Source organism: Diabrotica undecimpunctata, chromosome 11 (genome assembly GCF_040954645.1).
Source record: "Diabrotica undecimpunctata isolate CICGRU chromosome 11, icDiaUnde3, whole genome shotgun sequence".
NCBI classification, from domain to species: Eukaryota; Metazoa; Arthropoda; class Insecta; order Coleoptera; family Chrysomelidae; genus Diabrotica; species Diabrotica undecimpunctata.
The window spans coordinates 20,716,986-20,737,519 of NC_092813.1; the positions used below are offsets into that span (position 1 = coordinate 20,716,986).

The 20,534-nt window shown below is 31.6% G+C and overlaps 1 long non-coding RNA gene across 3 annotated transcripts; it reads right to left on the minus strand.

Annotated features, from left to right (window-relative positions):
- Nucleotides 1–362: 362 nt before the first annotated feature.
- Nucleotides 363–20,213, minus strand: LOC140452891 (uncharacterized). 3 transcript variants are annotated; one of them, XR_011952234.1, is made up of 3 exons: nt 20,149–20,213; nt 1,405–1,688; nt 363–437 (listed from the first exon to the last, which is right to left on the minus strand). It is a non-coding gene; the product is annotated as an uncharacterized lncRNA (long non-coding RNA). The 3 variants fall into 3 exon arrangements; XR_011952235.1 differs by lacking the exon at nt 20,149–20,213 and adding an exon at nt 16,884–17,184; XR_011952233.1 differs by lacking the exon at nt 20,149–20,213 and adding an exon at nt 2,745–2,786.
- Nucleotides 20,214–20,534: the final 321 nt, after the last annotated feature.

Consider the following 20,534-nt stretch of genomic DNA (forward strand, 5'->3'; position numbering starts at 1 on the left):
TTTAACTAATTGTTCGTTACTTCAAATTTTGCACCAAGAAAGCAACATCTTCTAAAAACTAATTATAATTATAATTAGTATAAAATAATTAATTATTAGAGCAGCTAATAACTATATTGGCGACAATACTACACATATCTATAAGAAGTTTAAAGTAAGTTACAAATGATACTCACAATTTATAAACTAGTGATACAATTATAGTTATTCATTGGGTTTGCATTATGTATACTAAAATCAAATCAAATATACATTTTTGGAGTGACTTCTTTATAGAATACAGCTCTATATTGGTTTTATCTCTATCCATTTTCATATATTCCTAGTCAAAACGGATCAATACAACGGTTTTTACTTTAGTGGTGCAAAATAAACCAAATAATCCAATGGGTTCTCAAGAATTGCCTGGCAAAGAGATTTAGGTATATCAGCAGTAGCTGAAATAGATAAAATCATATCATTTTATTAGTTATTATGTTGTAATATGAATATAATATTAGTTGATAGATTGGCCATAAAATAAAAGATGTATGTTAAAAGTATATTACACACTAGAAACGGTTATCCAGAAGTTTGGTATGACATTAAATTTAAAAGTGATTAATCGACAATTGTAACCGAATACCGCATAAACATAGAGTTTAACTTTCACGTGCCAATACAAAACAGTTTCAGAATATGTCGTCCACAAAAAAACTATGTATGCTGCAATGACAAATAATCCTTGATTTGGGTTACAAAGTGATTTTTACAAGGCTTGCAAAAGTAACTGGCTTAGATATGCGAGATCAGACTGCTTAGAATATAAAAGAGAATTCGAAATTGGAGTAGAATTTCTATCGCCAACACAATTTCCTAAGTCAAAAAAAATCCAACAAACTTTTCTTTAGCTTTAATGCTGCACAAAGAACCAGAACATTGTGAAAACTGATCTCAAGAAATAATTAATAGAAAAACGTCAGTAGCCTAAAATTAATTAAAATAGAATAATATGTTTTCTTCAAAAGTGGTGTTTTCGACCCCTAATAAAATTTTTCAGCTCAAAGAAAAAAAAAATAAACCAATTGTACGTTACTTCAAATTTTGCACTAAGGAAGCAACACATTCTAAAAACTAATTTCGAGAATTGATTGATTGATTGATAGGAAAACGGAAGGGTAACTCACTTTGGTAAAAAGAGAATCATAAATTTACTTCAAAAGTACTCTTTGTATTAAATATACTGGCGATAATACAACACATATCTATAAGAAGTTTAAATTAAAAATGATTTACTATTTAAATGGGAATAAGCCACAATTAAAAGTTAAAGTACGTTTATTAACGTTTCAATTTCTACTTCGGAAATCGTTCTCAAAATACAAACATTTAAATTTAATTAAAAAGGTTACAAATAATACTCACAATAAATTTATAAACTATTGATACAATTATAACTACTATTTATTGGGTGATATATATGTGAACTACTTTTTAAGAAGAAATTAAACCAAAGATCATCAGATATAAATGTTTGGATTGACTTCTCCATAGAACACAGCTCTAAATTGGTTCCATCCTTATCCATTTTCAGATATTCCTAGTCAAAGGAGATCAGGGTTTTTCTTTCATGATGCATAAATAAACCAAATATTCCAATTATTTCCCGAGAATGGCCTGGCAAAGGGATTTAGGTATTTCAACAGTAGCTGAAATAGGTAAAACCATGTCATATTATTAGTTATTATGTTATCATATGAATATAATGTTAGTTCAAAGATTGGCCATAAAACAACATATGTTTGTTAAAAGTATATAACACAATAGAAACGTTTATAGAATATGTTTTATAAATATATTAAATAGGAAACAGTTTCGGAATATCTTGTCCACAAATTAACTATTAAAGCTACGTTTCTTCTACAAAGAAAACAAACCAAACACGATTAGATATACATATTGGGATTGGCCTATTCATAGAACACAGTCCTAAGTTGGTTCCATACCTATCCATGTTCCCATATTTCGAGTCAAAGAAGATCGTTACAACGGCTTCTTCTATCGTGTTGCATAAATAAACCAAATATTCTAATTGGTTTCCGAGAATTATCTGACAACGAGATTTAGGTGTCTCAATAAACTGAAATATGCAAATACCGTATAATAATTATTACGAATTAAAACACATATTTTAAAATTTTATAGCACAATCGAACAGAAGTTTGATTCGATATTATATTTATATTATGTAATTAAAACACAACTGTGGCTGAACACCCTACAAACATATAATTTACTTAACTTGCAAAGGGATGCAAAATCTACTGGAATTTGGAGTACTTTCCTTATAAAAAACGATTCGAAATTGTAAGTGGATCTCTGTCCCCAAAACAAGTTTTTAAGTCAAAGAAAAAAATTTAAAGATAAAAGAAATAAGTAATAGAAATAATTTCGTAACCCAAACTGATAAAAAAGAATAATATATTTAGATCCAAAGTACTGTTTTGGATCGGTTATTAAATATATTGGCGACAGTACTACAAATATTTATAAAAAGTTTAAAATAGCTTACGAATTAAAACAATTAATACAAAACAATTATAACAATTATTGCTAGAATTATAATTATGAAATAAATTGAACCGGGAGCTCACAATTGTAAAAAACAAAATAAATTTACTTCAAAAGTACTGTTCTGGATTGGTTAATAAATATATAGAGAAATATCTAGAAAAAGCTTGCAATAGTTTACAAATAATACTCACAATTTTACAGTTAGTGCTACAATTATAGTTATTCATTTTTTTGCATTATATTTTCTATAAAGGAATCAAACTAACATACGATCAGATGTACATGTATTATTTGACTCCTCCATCGAACACAGCTCTAAATTGGTTATATCTCTATCCATCTTCCCATATTTATAGTCAACTAAGATCAATATAACGATGGCTTAACTTGCAAAGCGGCTAACTCAATTTTTTACCGAAATACAGGTTTTGGCGTTGTCGACTGCGTCTAGTTGTCGCTCACATTATGATCAATAAAATATCTCCCTAGCTTTTAAAATAACGGAGAAAACGGTGAACACGTAAAACGGTCAACTTCTAACACTAATATAACAACACCGAAATGTGGCTAACTCCAAGGTCAACCCCCAGTTTATTTGTATTTGACGGTGAGTAACAAGTGCCACGTTTTAAGTGCGCGGTCTTTTTTAGAAAACTGTGAATTATAATACCAGATAAAATAAAGTTGATTTGATAACGATACAGTGTATAAGAGTGGCGGTAAGTAGTTTTAATCAAATAATATAACTTTTTGTGGGCAATATCCTAGTTATAACAAAAAATGTGATGATGGAGTTGTCCATTTTTAACGTAACTATTTACTATGTGAATTTAGGAGTTACCCAATATACCAATTCTGTGATTTTAGAGTCCTGTAGTCTATAAATTAAAGTTGTTGTTCATTTTTTACGATTTATCATAAAAAAACACAAAAAAATAAACGAGTTCTTAAACCTCGATGCAAATGTAGGACAACTAACAAAAGTGCTTTAAAATGTAGCGAAGTTTCAGAAGAAGAAAGGAAAACTATATTTGAGTTGTTTTGGAGAATGACTTGGGGGGAAAAAAAGGTTTTCGTGAATGGTCTTGTGCAAGAGATACCCACAAAACGTCCAAGAGACAGAAAAGAGCCATTATTAACAAGAAGAAAACGCACAATGGTATTTAACTTAAACTTGACTAACGAATGCCGCGCGAGAGTTTGTAAAACGATGTTTCAAAACACTTTGTGTCTTACCAAAATGACTATCTGGAACTGGAAAAAAGGCAAAGAGAATATTTCTCATAAAACAAATCAACACGCAACAAAAAATCCCTACGAAGTAGAAGTGAAATCACTTAAAGATTTTTTGAACAATATTCCAAAAATGGAATCCCATTATTGCCGCAAAAGTTTGACCAAGCTTTATTTGTTGCCAGAATGGACATCAAAAAAAGCCTTGTACAATTTCTACACATTAGACTGGTGCACGCCAAGGAATACCAAACGTGTTTCAATTGCTAAATTTAGCAACACTTTACAAATTGAAAATATATTACTGTTTAAGCCAAAAAAAGATGAATGTGAAAAGTGCCTCTCTCACAAACTCGGAAATATACCTGACACAGAATACAAGGAGCACATAGAAAGAAAGAATGAAGCTAGACTTGAAAAAGAACAGGATAAAAATACAGAAGAATTTGTATTCACAATGGACACGCAAGCTGTGTTATTGGCACCCAAATCTAATGTGTCATCTCTATATTATAAAACTAAGATATGCACGCACAATTTTTGTATATTTAATATAAAAAATAAAGACGGATTTTGTTATCTCTGGAACGAGACCGAAGGTGGGTTATCCTCTGACAATTACGCTACCATAATTGCCAAGTTTATCACGGAGAAACTTTTGCCGAGTATCCACAGAGAATCTGGACAGGATACTAAAATTATATTGTACAGTGATGGATGTACAGCACAAAATAGAAACGTAATATTGGAAAATGCATTACTAAACGTGGCAACATTAAACAATGTCACAATTCAGTAAAAGTATCTAGAGGTAGGCCATACCCAGATGGAAGCGGACTCAATGCATGCCACCATAGAGAGGAAACTGAAAAACAAAATAATTCATGTATCAGCTGAATATGCACAAGTTTGTGTTGAAGCTCGCAAACATCCTAAACCTTACAACGTATTTTACCTAACCCATGAATTTTTTAAATCCTTCGCAAGTTTACAGTTTTATAAGTCAATAAGACCAGGAAAAGCCATAGGAGATGCCAAGGTACTTTTAATGTTAATTTTGTTTGGTCTTCTACAGACACAGAAGACGAAAAAATTGTTAAATTATTAATGTTTTGTTTTTAGGTCACAGATATTTGTGCCCTACAATATAAACAAGGGAACCTGTACTTTAAGTTACGGTTTAAAGATGAATGGCAGTTACTGCCACAACGATGTGATAAAAGGGTCTCAGTTAAACCTATTGAAAGCTTACCGAATCTTCATAAAAATCGGCTTAAAATAAGTAGTCGTAAATTCAAAGACTTACAACAACTAAAAAGTACCTTGCCGGTGGACTTCAGGGACTACTACGACAATGTGCCACATGAAGACTGATAAATAAAATACTCTATGGTATAATAAAAAGAAAATACTTGATTATAAAAAAAATATACTTACAGATTGATTTTATTTTCCTATAGAGGTTCCATAATACAATGCAGAAAAAAATGGGCAACTCCGATTATTTATTATTTTCTTTTAATTACAAACAGGGTAACTCCAAAAATTTAAATAATTGTTATTTAATCAAAATATTTGTTTATGCTTTTTAGTAACTTCAAAGTGCAAAATAAATAGACAACAAATAGATTTTTGGAATATTGATATTATAAGTATTAATTTTTTTAAGAAGTTTTTTTGTGTTCCTGTAAAGTTTTAAAAAACGGAGTTAGCCGCTCTGCAAGTTAAGCCATCGCAAGTTTATTAAAGTTTTGTTCTTTCTTGGTACATGTATAAACCCAATATTCCAATTAGTAGAGAATTGTCTGGCAAAAATACTCGTGCACACAACATAAGACGTGCCTCAACAGTAGCTGAAATAGGTAAAACCATATAATCTTATTCGGAATGTCTTAATATGAATATAATGTTTGTTAATATATTGGCGATAGAATTAAACACCATGTCAAAAGAGTGTAACACAATAGAATCTGTTATCCAGAAGTTCCATATTATATTTATAGGTCAGAAAGCCATGGCTGCACATTGTATAAACATAATATTTGTTTACCAATAGGAAACAGTCTTATAGGATGTTATCCACAAATTAACAATTGAAGCTACGATTACAGTTAATCAGTGATTTGCGTTATGTAAACTATTTTTTACAAGGCATGAAAAATCTATTGAAATCATCTATATGAAAAATTGTAATAAGATTTCTGTCTCCAAAACAATTTTTCAAATCGAAAAACAAAAATTTATTAAAAAAAAGAATTAATTTACAAAAAAACTTAAATATATTGGCTATCCACTAATTACTTTTTCTTGATCTTTTTTTTTGTTCTCTTAACACTGTGCCTAGTCTTTCGTTATACAGGAGTATTTTATTTTGTTTCGTTGCGATTTCTTGTATATTCCACGTTGCACTTTTTTTTGGGAAATGATTTTTTTTTGAGTGTCGCGTCCCAGGTCTGTCGGCTTAACCCCTATTTTTCGGAAGACCACAGTCCCTGTTCGTTAATCAAATTCATTTCCATATTCAGTTTAGGGTCGTTATCGGTAAATCTATCCAGAATACTGGGAGGAAAAATGGGTTTAATATGAACTGAAATTAGGACAATGGTTTCCCCTGTATGGTATTAGGAGATAAACCAAGGCTCGCGTAGGCAGTAGTGGATCCTTGTAAAAAGTAAAGTATATAAATGGATAGTAAAGTAGATGTGTCACCTATCGGGATCATAGATGAGTATCTACCCGCTACCGTGGTAATACTATCCAAATATAATAACACTACGAGATATCTCACATATTTATGTTTAACAAAAATCCCAACCAAACTTCAAAATATATATCTAAAATTTAAAATTAATAATTATTTTTGCCTTATTTAAACTGCTTTCTACAAGGCACTAGATCAGATATACGAATTTAAATTGGCTCCCTCATAAAACGCTGCTCGAGAATGGTTCGATTTCTATTCACGGCAGTATTTTTCCCGACAAACTAGAGAAAAATGAAAGTGATATTTGGGTGACGGAACGGTAGGTGAAAATGGTAAAAAAACGTATAGTGTTAAGATACTCCAAAGAAGACCAATAAATGTAATGGTCATTTTTTTTTCTGTTGTGCCAAGGAACCAATAAATACTGTAATTTAATTCGAAGAATTGGCTGGCAAAAGGATATATTATGTGACGCAACACCGTAGCTGAAGTTGGTAAAAATGTACAAATACAATTATTGATTATTTTGTCTTATGTTTATGTCAATGTGAACTGCTTTCCACGAGACATATAAAACAAACTCGATCAGTTATACGAGTTTGTCCTAACTGCCTTATGGAACAAAGCCCGAAAGTGGTTCCACCTTAACCTTTATCCTCGCTGCGGGTCGGCTATGGGTCTTTTCTTAAATAGATTGATGTTACCAATCATTTTTTTGAAGCTACATCAACTACTTTCTATTAGGCACACAAATAAACTCGATCAGAAATACGAGTTTTAATTGAGTACCTAGTACAAGATAGCTTAAACGTATTTGACCTCTATTTATGTAGCTAAATTCTTGGCATAAGAAGAAAAATTCAACGGAATTTCTTTTGCTCCAACTGACGCATAAAGCAACTAATAAATAATGCAACCTCATAAAAACTGACTGACAAAAATATTTAAGTAAGAGAATCTTGGCTAATATTTATTTTATATATAAATTTAATTTAAATATAAAAATAACTGTTATCGGTCAGTTATCGATTAGATGGGCGGCAATAAAATATACTTTGAAATGCTGAAAGCCGATTTTTATAATTAGCTGCTAGAAAGATTTAAAGTGTTAAAATATCTTCTTCTTTGTGTGCCTCATCCTTTAGGGACATTGGCGATCATCATGGCTTAGTTTACCATTTACTCTGAAGCAGTTCTAAAAAGTTTTGTTGTTGCTTTTCTACTCCACTGCTTTAAATTTTTCAACAAGAGAAGCGGAAAGACGTCGTCTTTCTGTCATAACAATTTTTGGTAGGAAACACTTTGAAAATACATAAAACTGAGAAAAGTAAATTTTTAAATATAGGCAAATAATTGCATCGAAATAAAATCAATATTTGAACAAAGCAACAAATAAAGTAAAATACACAAGTGAAAAGTTAGAAAAAAATATTTTTCCATTTTAAAACTATAGCAAAAGCTGTTTAAACTTATAAAATAAAAGCTTAAGTTAAATGTGACCATTTAACTAACAATAAAGATGAGGATAAAAAATAATCATTCTTTATAACGCAATGGTGGAAATACTTTCAAATTTTATCCAACAGTAGTTTTAAAGGGTTTAAAATAAAGAAGAAATCTGGAAAATTATACAAACAGACAGTAAGTTAGATTAGGTTCAATATAAGTAGACGTTTAACCAACCTTTTAGTCGACATTAGGTGTCTATTGTGGCCAATCGACAATATAAAAATACAGCTAATACAAAATAACTACCAAAAATGGAGAAATATTAATCATTTTTCCATCAGACGTAAAATAAAATTTTAGAAGAGAACGATTTGAACCTTTGGCGAGGTTGGACGTATTTAATTACCAGTCTAATCGCACCTAGTTTTTGTGCTTTTATTTATATCCACTTAATAATTAAAGTGTTGTGTTATTATAAATAAAAATTAGTGAACTTATTGTAGAAAATCTGTAAGTAATTTTAATCTAATGAGATACTTACTTCAAAACAAGTTCATATTGTTTATATTACCTGATGTTATTAAAAAACGAAAATGGATGATGTTAATAGTCCAGGGCCGTCGAGGCCCCAAATGTTATTGACATCACATAAAACTTCTTCATATTCTGCAGCGTTAATTAATTCAACTCCAAAATTCCCATCCAAGAAACAAGCTATTTTATATAATGCTCTGGAAAACGCCAAACTTGAGGAATATCTACTTGCACTGGGAAAAATTATAGAACCAAGATATATTATTTTTTCATCACGAATTTCAAATCACCGTATTTGTATTTACCTAGCTAGTGAAGAATTAGTAGAAACTGTCATGAATGCTGACAACGGAAGAATAACCATCAATCAACAAATAATTTATGCTCGACGCTTAATTACACCAAATGAAAGATTACTAATCTCTAATGTTTGCCCTAGTATTCCTCACACTTTCATAGAATCTGAACTTAAAAAGTTAGGCCTCAATTTATTAACTCCAATTAATTTTTTACGAATAGGTACAACAAACCCAGAATATAGACATATACTGAGCTTTCGAAGACATACATTTATCTCTCCTTTAGAAGCTACATTAATTCCTCCCTCAATTGTCATAAACCACGAACAAACATCCTATCGTATTTTCTTATCTTTAGAAAAACAGATGTGTTACTATTGTAAACAATCTGACCATTTTGTAGCAAATTGTCCATCCTGTACAAATCCAAATCAAAACTTAACAACAACAGTGCCAACTACTACTATAAATACAGTAGTTAATACTCTTCCACATGACGTCCCGACCACATCAGCCTCTTCAGCGAATTCCTTTTCCTTACAATCCTCGACTATACCTTTTTCATTAACTACACCAATATTAACTGCATCCCAAATATCACCCTCAACATCACTCCCAAGTTCTCAAACTACATGCACAGATACAAATATAACCACTACCCAATTATCAACAACACCTAATGTTTCACAACCTCATACATCAATCCCAAACTCTTCTTCAACATTAGCATGCCCTATCAATAGCATATCAATAGATACAACTGATACACTTGAAATAACTAATACACCTAGTAAAGAAGTAAACACAGCTAAGCGCAGCCTTGATGAAATTTACTTTAATGAAATAAACTTATAACACCGATATTAAATTTTGAACAACTAACTGATTTTTTTGAAAATGCTTTAAGATCTCCAGATAAATTGAGTCTATCTAAAACTTATACAGAAGACACATTAGGCTTACTTAATCTGTTAAAAGAGATCTATCCTCACATTATATAAAAAAAAATGAAATCGCGATGTACTAAAATAATTAATTCAATTACTCGACAACTAAAACCTCAGCTCGATAGCGACTCCTCCATAGAACCTTCTACATAAGCTCACGTTCAAGTCTATTTTACAGTGGAATTTGAACGGGTATTATACCCGTTTAGAAATGTTACAATTAATAATTGCTCAAAATTCACCTTCTATAATTTGTCTACAAGAAACTCATTTTAAAAATAACAAAATTCATAATTTGAGAAATTATACAAGCGTATCTAAAATTAGGCAAAATCAAGAACATGCCAGTGGTGGAGTTTCAATTTGTATCGAGAATTCCTATGAATATTGCAGTATTCCTCTAATAACAAATCTAGAGGCTGTAGCGGTGTGCTTAGTAGGTCTACTAAAAGTTAACATCTGCAGTCTTTACATCGCACCTAATTCTGATCCAAGTATAGCAGATATTTCTAATCTTTTATGTCAGATTCCTACACCTCGAATTATACTGGGAGATTTTAATGCACATAATTCATTATGGGGCTCAAAAAAATTGACAAAAATGGGAAGAAAAATAGAAAATATCCTAAATAATCTTAATTTAAATCTACTTAATGACGGCAGGAATACTCGATATAATGCTGCAACAGGAGAGTTTTTAGCAATTGATTTGTCAATTTGTGAACCAAACTTGCAACCTAGTTTATCGTGGGACACTTTACCTGATCTATATGGAAGTGATCACTTTCCCATCTTAGTTAACAATCTGTTGTACCATAAGCACAATACACACATCACCAAATGGTCCTTAAACAAAGCCGACTGGACACTGTTCTCAACATTGATTTCTTCATCAGCTATGAATCTTAGAGAAATGTTAGACTCAGAACAAGATATTAACGAGAAAATATTATTTTTCAATAAAGTCATCATTGATGCAGCGAATAAATCCATTGGAAAAACAGCTTTTCATCCAAAACATTCACCTGTACCGTGGTGGAACGATGCGTGCAAACAGGCAATAAGGGAATCTAAATCGGCTTTTAATAGATATAAACGATATAAAACTACTGAAAATCATTTAGAATTTAAAAGAATAAGAGCTAAATGTAGATTTATTATTAAAAAAAGCAAGCAAGAGTCATGGCAAAAGTTTGTTTCAGAAATCAATAGATCTACTCCAATTGGTCAAATCTGGAACATGATTAGAAGTATATCTGGAAAAAATTCACAACACTCTATAAAGTACTTAATAAAAGACAATCAGACATTTACGTCCGAATGCAATATATCTGAAATAATGGCAAATCAATATTGTACCGCTTCTAGTGATAAAAACTATTCAGTAGATTTCTTAAATAAAAAACGATTTGAAGAAAATAAAGGAATACCAATAATCAATGACACTTCACCAATAAACAATCCTATAAGCTTGACTGAACTTATTGAAACTCTTAACTTCGTTAGAAATACTAGTCCAGGACCAGATAATATACCTGTGCTTTTTCTACAGAACCTGCCACTAGTAGGCCAAGAACTATTATTGCAACTATTCAATTTTATATGGATCAATAAGGTATTCCCACACATATGGCACTCATCAATCATAGTTCCAATACACAAACCAGGTAAACCTAAATTTGAAGCAGAATCCTATAGACCAATCTCTCTCACGAATGCAATGTGTAAGTTGCTAGAAAAGATTATTGCCAATCGACTCATGTGGTATATTGAACATAAACATCTTATTATACCCGAACAAAGTGGATTTAGGAAAAATAGATCAACATTAGATAACTTAATATCATTGGAATCAGAAATTCATGAAGCATTTATATGTAATCAAGAATGTTTAGCCATATTCTTTGATGTAAAAAAGGCTTTTGATACAGTATGGCGCTACGATATTTTAACCACACTCCACAATTGGAAGATTCACGGTAACATGTTTGCTTTTATTTCAAACTTTCTACGGCAACGATATTTCCAAGTTCGAATCAATAACCATTTGTCTGAATCTAAATTACAGAAAAATGAAATTCCACAGGGCTCGAATCTAAGCGTAGCACTATTTTTAATTGCTATTAACAATGTTGTGTCGGACTGCAATCGCACAATTAAAACTTTTTTGTATGCTGATGATCTGGTAATTCTAGCAAGAAATAAAAACATATTATCGGCTCATAATCATATTTCTGCAGCTCTCAAGTCGATAGAATCGTGGTCTAACAATATTGGGCTCCAGTTTTCCAACACAAAAACAAAAGCTATACATTTTTCACGAAAATCAAATCCACAAAAGCTCCCAAATCTATTTTTAAACAATTCTCCTATAGAATATACAAAAGAAATAAAATTCCTAGGAATGCAACTGGACTCAAAATTAAGTTGGACAAGTCATATGCACTCGCTAAGAGTATCGTGCCAAGCTGGACTAAACATTATGAAATCTGTGTCACATAAAAATTGGGGAGCAGATTTTCCAACTCTAATAAATTTATATAGAGCTTTAATTAGATCAAAACTGGACTACGGATGAGTTGTATATAACACCGCAAACCAAGCATTGCTTAAAACTTTGGATACTCTTCAGAGTTCAGCCGTTAGACTTGCTCTAGGAGCATATTGCACCAGTCCTGTGGACAGTCTACTCTGTGAAGCTGGAGAGCCACCCTTAAACCTAAGAAGAAAATACTTAACTCTATCGTATGTCTCGAGTATAAAATCTAACCCAAAAAATCCAGCTCTTCATCATGCTGTTGCTAACAGGTTCCAGGAGGTCTATCGAAAAAGAAATAGGGGTCCTGTACCTTTCTATGAACGAGCTAATAGATACTTATTCGATTTTAATATTGAACTACCTCCCATTTATCCTATCTGTGAAATAAATTTATGTTTTCCTTGGGTTGTTCCCTCTCCGCTTTGTAACCTTAAACTTACAGCATATAACAAAAATAACGTGATACCAAATTTTTTTAAAACTCACTTTATCCAGGTTCTCACACAGTACAAAAATTACAATTTTATTTACACAGACGCATCTAAGACCATAAATGGAGTAGGAGCATGCTTTGTGACATCCCATGACTATTCCATCTATAAATTGTCTCCTAAGACAAGTATTTTTACAGCAGAACTATTTGCCATCAATAAGGCCCTAACCTATATTCTAGAACAAAAACTTCCCAAATCTCTTATAATATCTGATTCACTTAGTTGTCTGACATCAATTTCTCAGATTTATCCCTCTCATCCAACATTGCAGCAGATTAAGTTAATTTTATACCGTATATACCAAAACAATTTGACAGTAGAGTTCCTCTGGGTACCGTCACACGTTGGAATAGATGGTAACGAAAAGGCAGATAGTCTAGCTAGGTCCGCAGTAACCAATACAGCTGCATCAGTGGAAAATCTAACGGTGCATTTGGATTTAAAACCTTACTTAAAATCAAAATTGCACGATGTTTGGCAAAACCAATGGAATAGAAGCACTACTAAATTGATAGAAATAAAATCTTCCGTCCTTCCATGGAACTTCTGGCCTTCAAAGCGACAATATCAAGTCCTATTAACACGTCTCAGATTAGTACACACTTCTACTACACATGAATACTTGTTGAAGAAAGAAGAGGAACCAGTTTGTTTTGTTTGTGAATGTAAAGTGACAGTGAAGCACATTTTGATTGAGTGTCCAATATACTCAGTGGAAAGACTATATCATCACTTTCCAAAAACATTAAAAGAACTTTTAGGAGAATCTAAATACGTAGCTGACTTGATAGAATTCTTGAAAACTATAAACCTTTTCAATAAAATTTAATACAATACATTAATAATTAAAATATATATTGTATACATTATTATGTATTTGATATTTTGTATATGCCTATGTATGTCTTTATCACTTTTGTATTTTTCTTATGCTAATAACCCTAAGTGGTTGAAGCAAAATAAAAAAAAAAAAAAAATTTTAGAACTTCCATCACACACAAAAATGTACATAGTAGTTGATAAAGTGCCGATTAAAATCTGCTCTTACTAAAACTAACTTTTTAGCGGTTTATAATCAAGAAACGTAAAATATTGTTAGCTAAATAGAGTATTTAAACAACAAAGTTTCTTCACACAAAAAATAAACTGTGAGTACATTACCAATTTAATACAAATTCAATATTATTAAATATTATACATAACCCATAATTCAATACAACACATCAATTAATCCAGTTTGTGGTTTTTTGGCAACTTCCACAAGTCGAACTAATTAGCCGATACAGGACCGGCTCTAGAAAAATTTCATCAAATGAAGAAAACAAAAATTAAAAATGGATGATTCTGAAAATATTAGCATACCTACTACATCATCAACATCGACATACTCCAATGCAGTAAGCAACTTCAATTTTCCTTCAAAAGAACAAGCCATTATTCTGTCAGCTATCCAAGGTATTAAAATACATGAATACATAGTAGCCATAGGGTCTCTACTCACACCAAAAAATGTTATCTTTGCATCACGAATAGCTAACAACAGAGTTTGTATTTACTTGAACAATACTAGCATAGTAGATACCTTACTAAACAACCATAAAACAGTAGTCATCCAAGGCAATGAGATAGAAATTCGAAGACTTATTACGCCAGCAAGGAGACTAGTAATATCAAACATCTGCCCCAGCATTCCGAACAGTATTCTAGAAGACGAACTGAAACAACTAGAAATAACTGCAGTATCCAAATTAACGTTTTTAAAAGTTGGCATGCCCGAGTCTGAGTATAGTCATGTCTTAAGCTTTAGGCGGCAAATATTTGTCTCTCCGATAATCACCAAACCAATTCCAAATACAATCTTAGTAACCTATGACAACACTCCTTACAGAATCTTCCTATCCCTAGATGGTTTAAATTGCTCTAGATGTAATACTACTGGCCACAAAGACGAAAACTGCACATCAACATCAACTGGTACAGAAACACTTAAAGATCCTTATACCTCAGAACTCGAATCCATGGAAGTAAATCAGAATAATTCAGCAACAAATATTTCAGATGATACAACCAACTGTTCCAACCCTATTTCTACAGATATCCCAACGACAAATGATTCGCTTATAGTACACAGCATACCTTTAACTACAGCCAACAGCAATAATACTAAAACAACCAATCAAGCAAAAAGGCAAATTTCAACCTCTCCTGAAATCTCAGAAACTAAAAACCTAAACAAAACTTTCATAACTCCAAAAAAATCCGCACCCAAAAAAAAAGAAAAAGGCTTTAGATGTCGAAGCCACATTAAAACCAATTAAAAACATTTTAATGACAGCATCTCCTTCATATACGCTAAATTTCTCTGAATTATGCGACTTCGTTATAAACGCAATAGGATCAAAATTTCCTGAAGTCACAGCTAAAAACTATACAGAAGATTTTAACGGCTTATACACCTTATTAAAAATGGTTCACTCAAAATTAAATGATAGACGCATGAAAAATAATATCACAAGAATTATAAAGAAAATAAATCCAACAAATGAATCTTCCCTCACTGAAGAAAGCGACTACGATTTATCTCAATAGTCCAATTTTATTCATTCTTCAATGGAACTTGAATGGCTATTATAGCCACATTGAAAACATTAAAATGCTAATCAATGAACTGTCACCACTAATAATATGTCTTCAAGAAACTCGGCTTTCCAACAATCAAGCAAAACTAAAAAATTATATGCCCTATACAAAAAATCGAGCAGTACAGCAAATATCCAGTGGTGGAGTCGGAATTTTTGTACATTCGACCATCCAATCCCAAGAAATTCCGTTAAATACAAATCTGGAAGCAGTAGCAGTTTCGGTAATACATCATTTTAAAATCAACATATGCAACGTATATTTACCACATCCTGACGAAACTACTCTATTAGAACTTCAAAATGTAATTAAACAAATTCCATCTCCAAAATTAATTTTGGGTGACACAAACTGTCACAACATCGCATGGGGATCACAAAGAACAGATAAAAATGGACGAATATTATTAGAAGCAATTAATAACATAAAACTAGTTTTATTAAACACAAGAGCACCTACTAGATTCAATGCACATAATGGCACTTTTTCCTCCATAGACTTATCTATCAGTGATTCAACTTTAGCTCCATTTTTACAGTGGAATACATTGGATCACCTATACGACAGTGATCATTTTCCGATAATAATTACTCATGACAAAGATGAAAAAACCTGTACAACACCATATGAAACTTGGAAATTAAAGTCAGCTGATTGGGAAAAATACTCGAACTTAGTAAGCATACGTATACCAAATCTCGTTATATCAGATAATATAGACACTACTGTATCATCTTTCAATGGTATAATTTTAGACGCAGCCAGAGATTCTATAGGAAAAACCAAAAATATCACAAAAGCTCCTCTTCCTTGGTGGAACACTGAAATCGCATCCGCTTTAAAGCAAACAAAACATGCTTTTAATATATACAAGAAGTTTAACACACCTAATAACTTAAACAATTTTAGATCTTTAAGGGCCAGATCTAGATTTTTAATAAAACAAGTAAAAAAAGAGAGCTGGACCAATTACGTGTCGTCAATTGACTCGTCTACGCCCATAAGAGATATATGGCAAAAATTAAGGAAAATAAAAGGTTCAAAAACATTTAACCATATTGACACAATCACTACAAATGATCTAACAACTTCAGACAAACACGAAATCTCAGAAATTTTAGTAGAACACTATCAGTTGTATTCAAGCAATCAGCAGTACCACCCAAATTTCTTAGAACACAAAGAAAGAACAGAAGCATCAAAAATTAATATAGAAGATACTGCTGATCCACTAAACGCTTCCATAACACTTGATGAATTAAATGAAAGTCTTAATAACCTCAAAAATACTTCACCTGGACCTGATGACATACCACCAATTTTCATAGAAAAACTACCTATAAGCGCGAAGGTTACTTTAGTAGAGATCTTTAACAAAATTTATTCGACCCATAAATTTTCATCTCTCTGGCGCGAAGCAATTATAATACCATTTTTAAAAGACAATAAACCAAAAAACTTATCTTCTATGTATCGACCAATATCTCTTACCTGTAGCATCTGCAAAATAATGGAAAAGATTCTAAGCAAAAGATTAAAATGGTACTTAGAAAATAAAAATCTCCTTACATCCATCCAAAGTGGGTATCGATCAGAACGGTCTACAATAGATAACATTATAGCATTAGAATCTGAAATACACGAAGCTTTTATACATAAACAAAAATTAATAGCAATTTTCTTTGACATCACAAAAGCATTTGACACCACGTGGACATATCACATCTTAAAAACAATGAAGAGTTGGAAAATAGATGGTAAATTCTTAGCCTTCGCCAAAAACTTCCTGGAGAACAGAAGTATAAAAGTTAAAACAAACGGTGTCATGTCAACTAAGAAATCACTGGAAAATGGTGTCCCTCAAGGATATGTATTAAGCCCCCTGCTATTCTTAATAGCAATTAACAACGTATCTAACCATTTTATGCTTCCAGTAAAAGCAAACCTTTACGCCGATGATCTTGTAATATATATGAGAAGTAAAAACCTAAAATCAGCTGCATCAATATTACAAAATACACTAAATAAATTAGAAGGGTGGTCTTTAGATATAGGCTTGAGATTTGCAACCGAAAAAACTAAAGTAATAATATTTGACAAAAGGAAAACACAACACCACTTAAATTTAAAACTTAACGGAAATACTCTTATAACAATCAACGAAATCAAATTTTTGGGAATGACATTCGACTCTCAACTAAAATGGACATCGCACATAGATGAACTAGTTAAATCATGCCAACAGAGAATACATCTTCTAAAAGTTCTTTCCAATCACAAATGGGGCGCAGACACAACTATTCTTCTGCGATTATATCAAGCTCTAATTAGAAGCAAACTAGATTATGGATGTATATGCTACGAAACTGCTACTAAAAGTCAAATGAACAAACTGGACATCATCCAATCCACAGCATTACGCATAGTTTTCGGAGCTTTCAGAACCACGCCAATTAGCAGCCTTCAAGTCCTAGCAGGAGAACCGCCATTAACTCTCAGAAGACAATATTTTTCAATGTGTTGTGCTACTAAATATCTCAGTGCAAAGGAAAACCCGTTTATAACAAGCCTAATAAGGAGCAACCCTCCAAATTTGTACTCAAATTATTGCCCTAGAAACTTACCTTTCAATGAACGAATAAATCGATTTGAATTCGATATACGTCAATTGAGAGCCACTTCTACAAACAGATGCCAGTCTCCTCCCTGGAAAGTTCAAATACCAAAAGTAGATTTTACCTTACTTAACTATCCCAAACATTCACACAATCCTTCTGAAATACAACAACAATTCCGGTCTACCATCTCCAGATACCCTGATTTCAAACTAATTTTTACTGATGCCTCTAAAAGCAGTAATGGTGTAGCTGCTGCAGCTATTTTTGAAGACAACACCTCTGTCACCCGTCTAGCCAAGGAGTGTAGCATATATACTGGAGAACTGCAGGCAATCTTCAACGCACTGAACCAATGTACCAGCATTGATACAAACTTTCTTATTATATCAGATTCTCTAAGTGCCTTAAATGGTGTCAAGCAGATGTATCCTACTCATGCCAATTTAGCATTAATAAAAGACATGCTATACAATGCCCAAACATGTGGTAAAAACATAACATTTTTATGGGTACCATCCCATGTTGGGATAAAGGGTAATGAAGCAGCTGATAAAGCAGCAACAGAAACTATCAATAACATGACAATTCCTATTATGCAAAACATACCAATTTCAGACAAAAAAACATTAATAAAAACTTACATGAACAAAACCTGGCAAGTAAAATGGAACCAAACAGAAGCAAAATTAAAAAGTATCAAACCAGATGTTACTTCTGCTTTACTACCGCTCCCAGCTAAAAGACATGACCAAGTAGTTATTAACAGACTGCGGCTAGGTCATACAAAATTTACACATGGATACATCATCTCCAAGGACCCTCAGCCGATTTGCCACATCTGTCAAACACCATTTTCAGTGCAACATATAATGATAGACTGTCCAGTGTACTCAACAGCAAGATCGACAGCAAAACTAAAACACAATTTGAAAGAAACTCTAAAAGAAGACATCAGCAATACAATAAATTTTATCAAAAATTGTAAACTGTATAACAAAAAAAATGTACATAATGGATATAACCAAATTGATGTGGTATTAACGGGGTCACTTTTAAAAACAATGCAGCACAGGATTAAAAGGGGATAACATAAATTTAAATAGACGATGGCCGTAACCAAAATAAGAAAAAGTATAAGCTAGAACTTGTAAAAGAAATTACGTGGAAAAAACTTCTTGAAAGAGATAATTGCAGAAACTTAAAACCAAAAGCGAGAAAAAAAGCAATGTCTAATAGGACAATATTTTTAAAAATATTTTTAATGAATTATAATCGAAATTAATTAATAAGAAGTGGCTTAATGAATAAGGGAACCTGAATATCACCAAATATTGGATAGGATATTATTGAGTTAGATCACTTTTAACTCCGAATACGGGATCAGGATTCAATCATTTCTTGCTCTGTAGAGATTAAAATAAGATCACACAAATCTAAATGGAAGATGACCATAAACAAAAATAAAAAAATATGAGCTAGAACTTCTAAAACGTAGAAGAAAAGGTAAAAGAAAACCTTGAAACAATTGATCAAAGAATATTAAAAACAAAGAGAAAAAATTAAAGAAGCAGTGTCTCATAGGACAATCGTTTTTGTAGATAATAATAATAATTTTAATTGATTATAGTCTATAAAAAAGTGGCTTAATGAATAACGCAAAACGGTTTGAAGAAGTAAAAGCAAGAAAAGTAAAAAATGTATACAAAATCTAATTAGATAATTTGATAACCAAAGTAGAAGATTAAATTTACTACGGACTAGCCAATTTAAAAATAGAATTACACAAACATTTTATAAGGTTATTAAAAATAAAAAAAATAAAAAGTATATAATAATTGAATAGGGAAACCTCAATGATGTATTACTATGTACCAGAAAAATTGGACGAGAAATAAATTAGCAGAATACAAAGTTATGTAAATAGAGACAGTATAATAAAACACAATATTTTTTGCCACCGTCACTTGGGCTTAAAATCAATTATAGAAACAGAATTGGAAGAATGAAAGCATAATTTATTATGAAAAATAGGACTAATTATGAATTCTACGAAATACCCAAAACTCAAAATTATTAAAATTAGCAATTAATAAAAAATTAGTTAAAACTCAGTAATAATTATGGAGAATCATATTTACCCTTAAAATACTAGCTCCAAGAGGAATGAGATTGTCGAAGATTTGTGTTCTATGTTATATTTCACACTAAACAAACGGAATGACAAAGATACGAAATCGAAATATGGTAAATAGCTATGCCTAATTATGATTCATATTCCAATTAGCGTATGTACATTAAGATATTATAATCAATGAATTCTTCTACGACTTGGTCACAAGTGTTTGAATTGTTTTATGTTGGCAGTTTTTCAAAGCTTATTCAACGATTTTGTCGTGGGTAGCAACAATCAGTACAGTGATATCAAATATTAACTTAAGGTTAAATAAAATAAGAGCTATGTAAAAGAGTGTCTTTTCTATGTAAAAAATATTTATCTTAACGCAAATAAATATTTATTTTATAT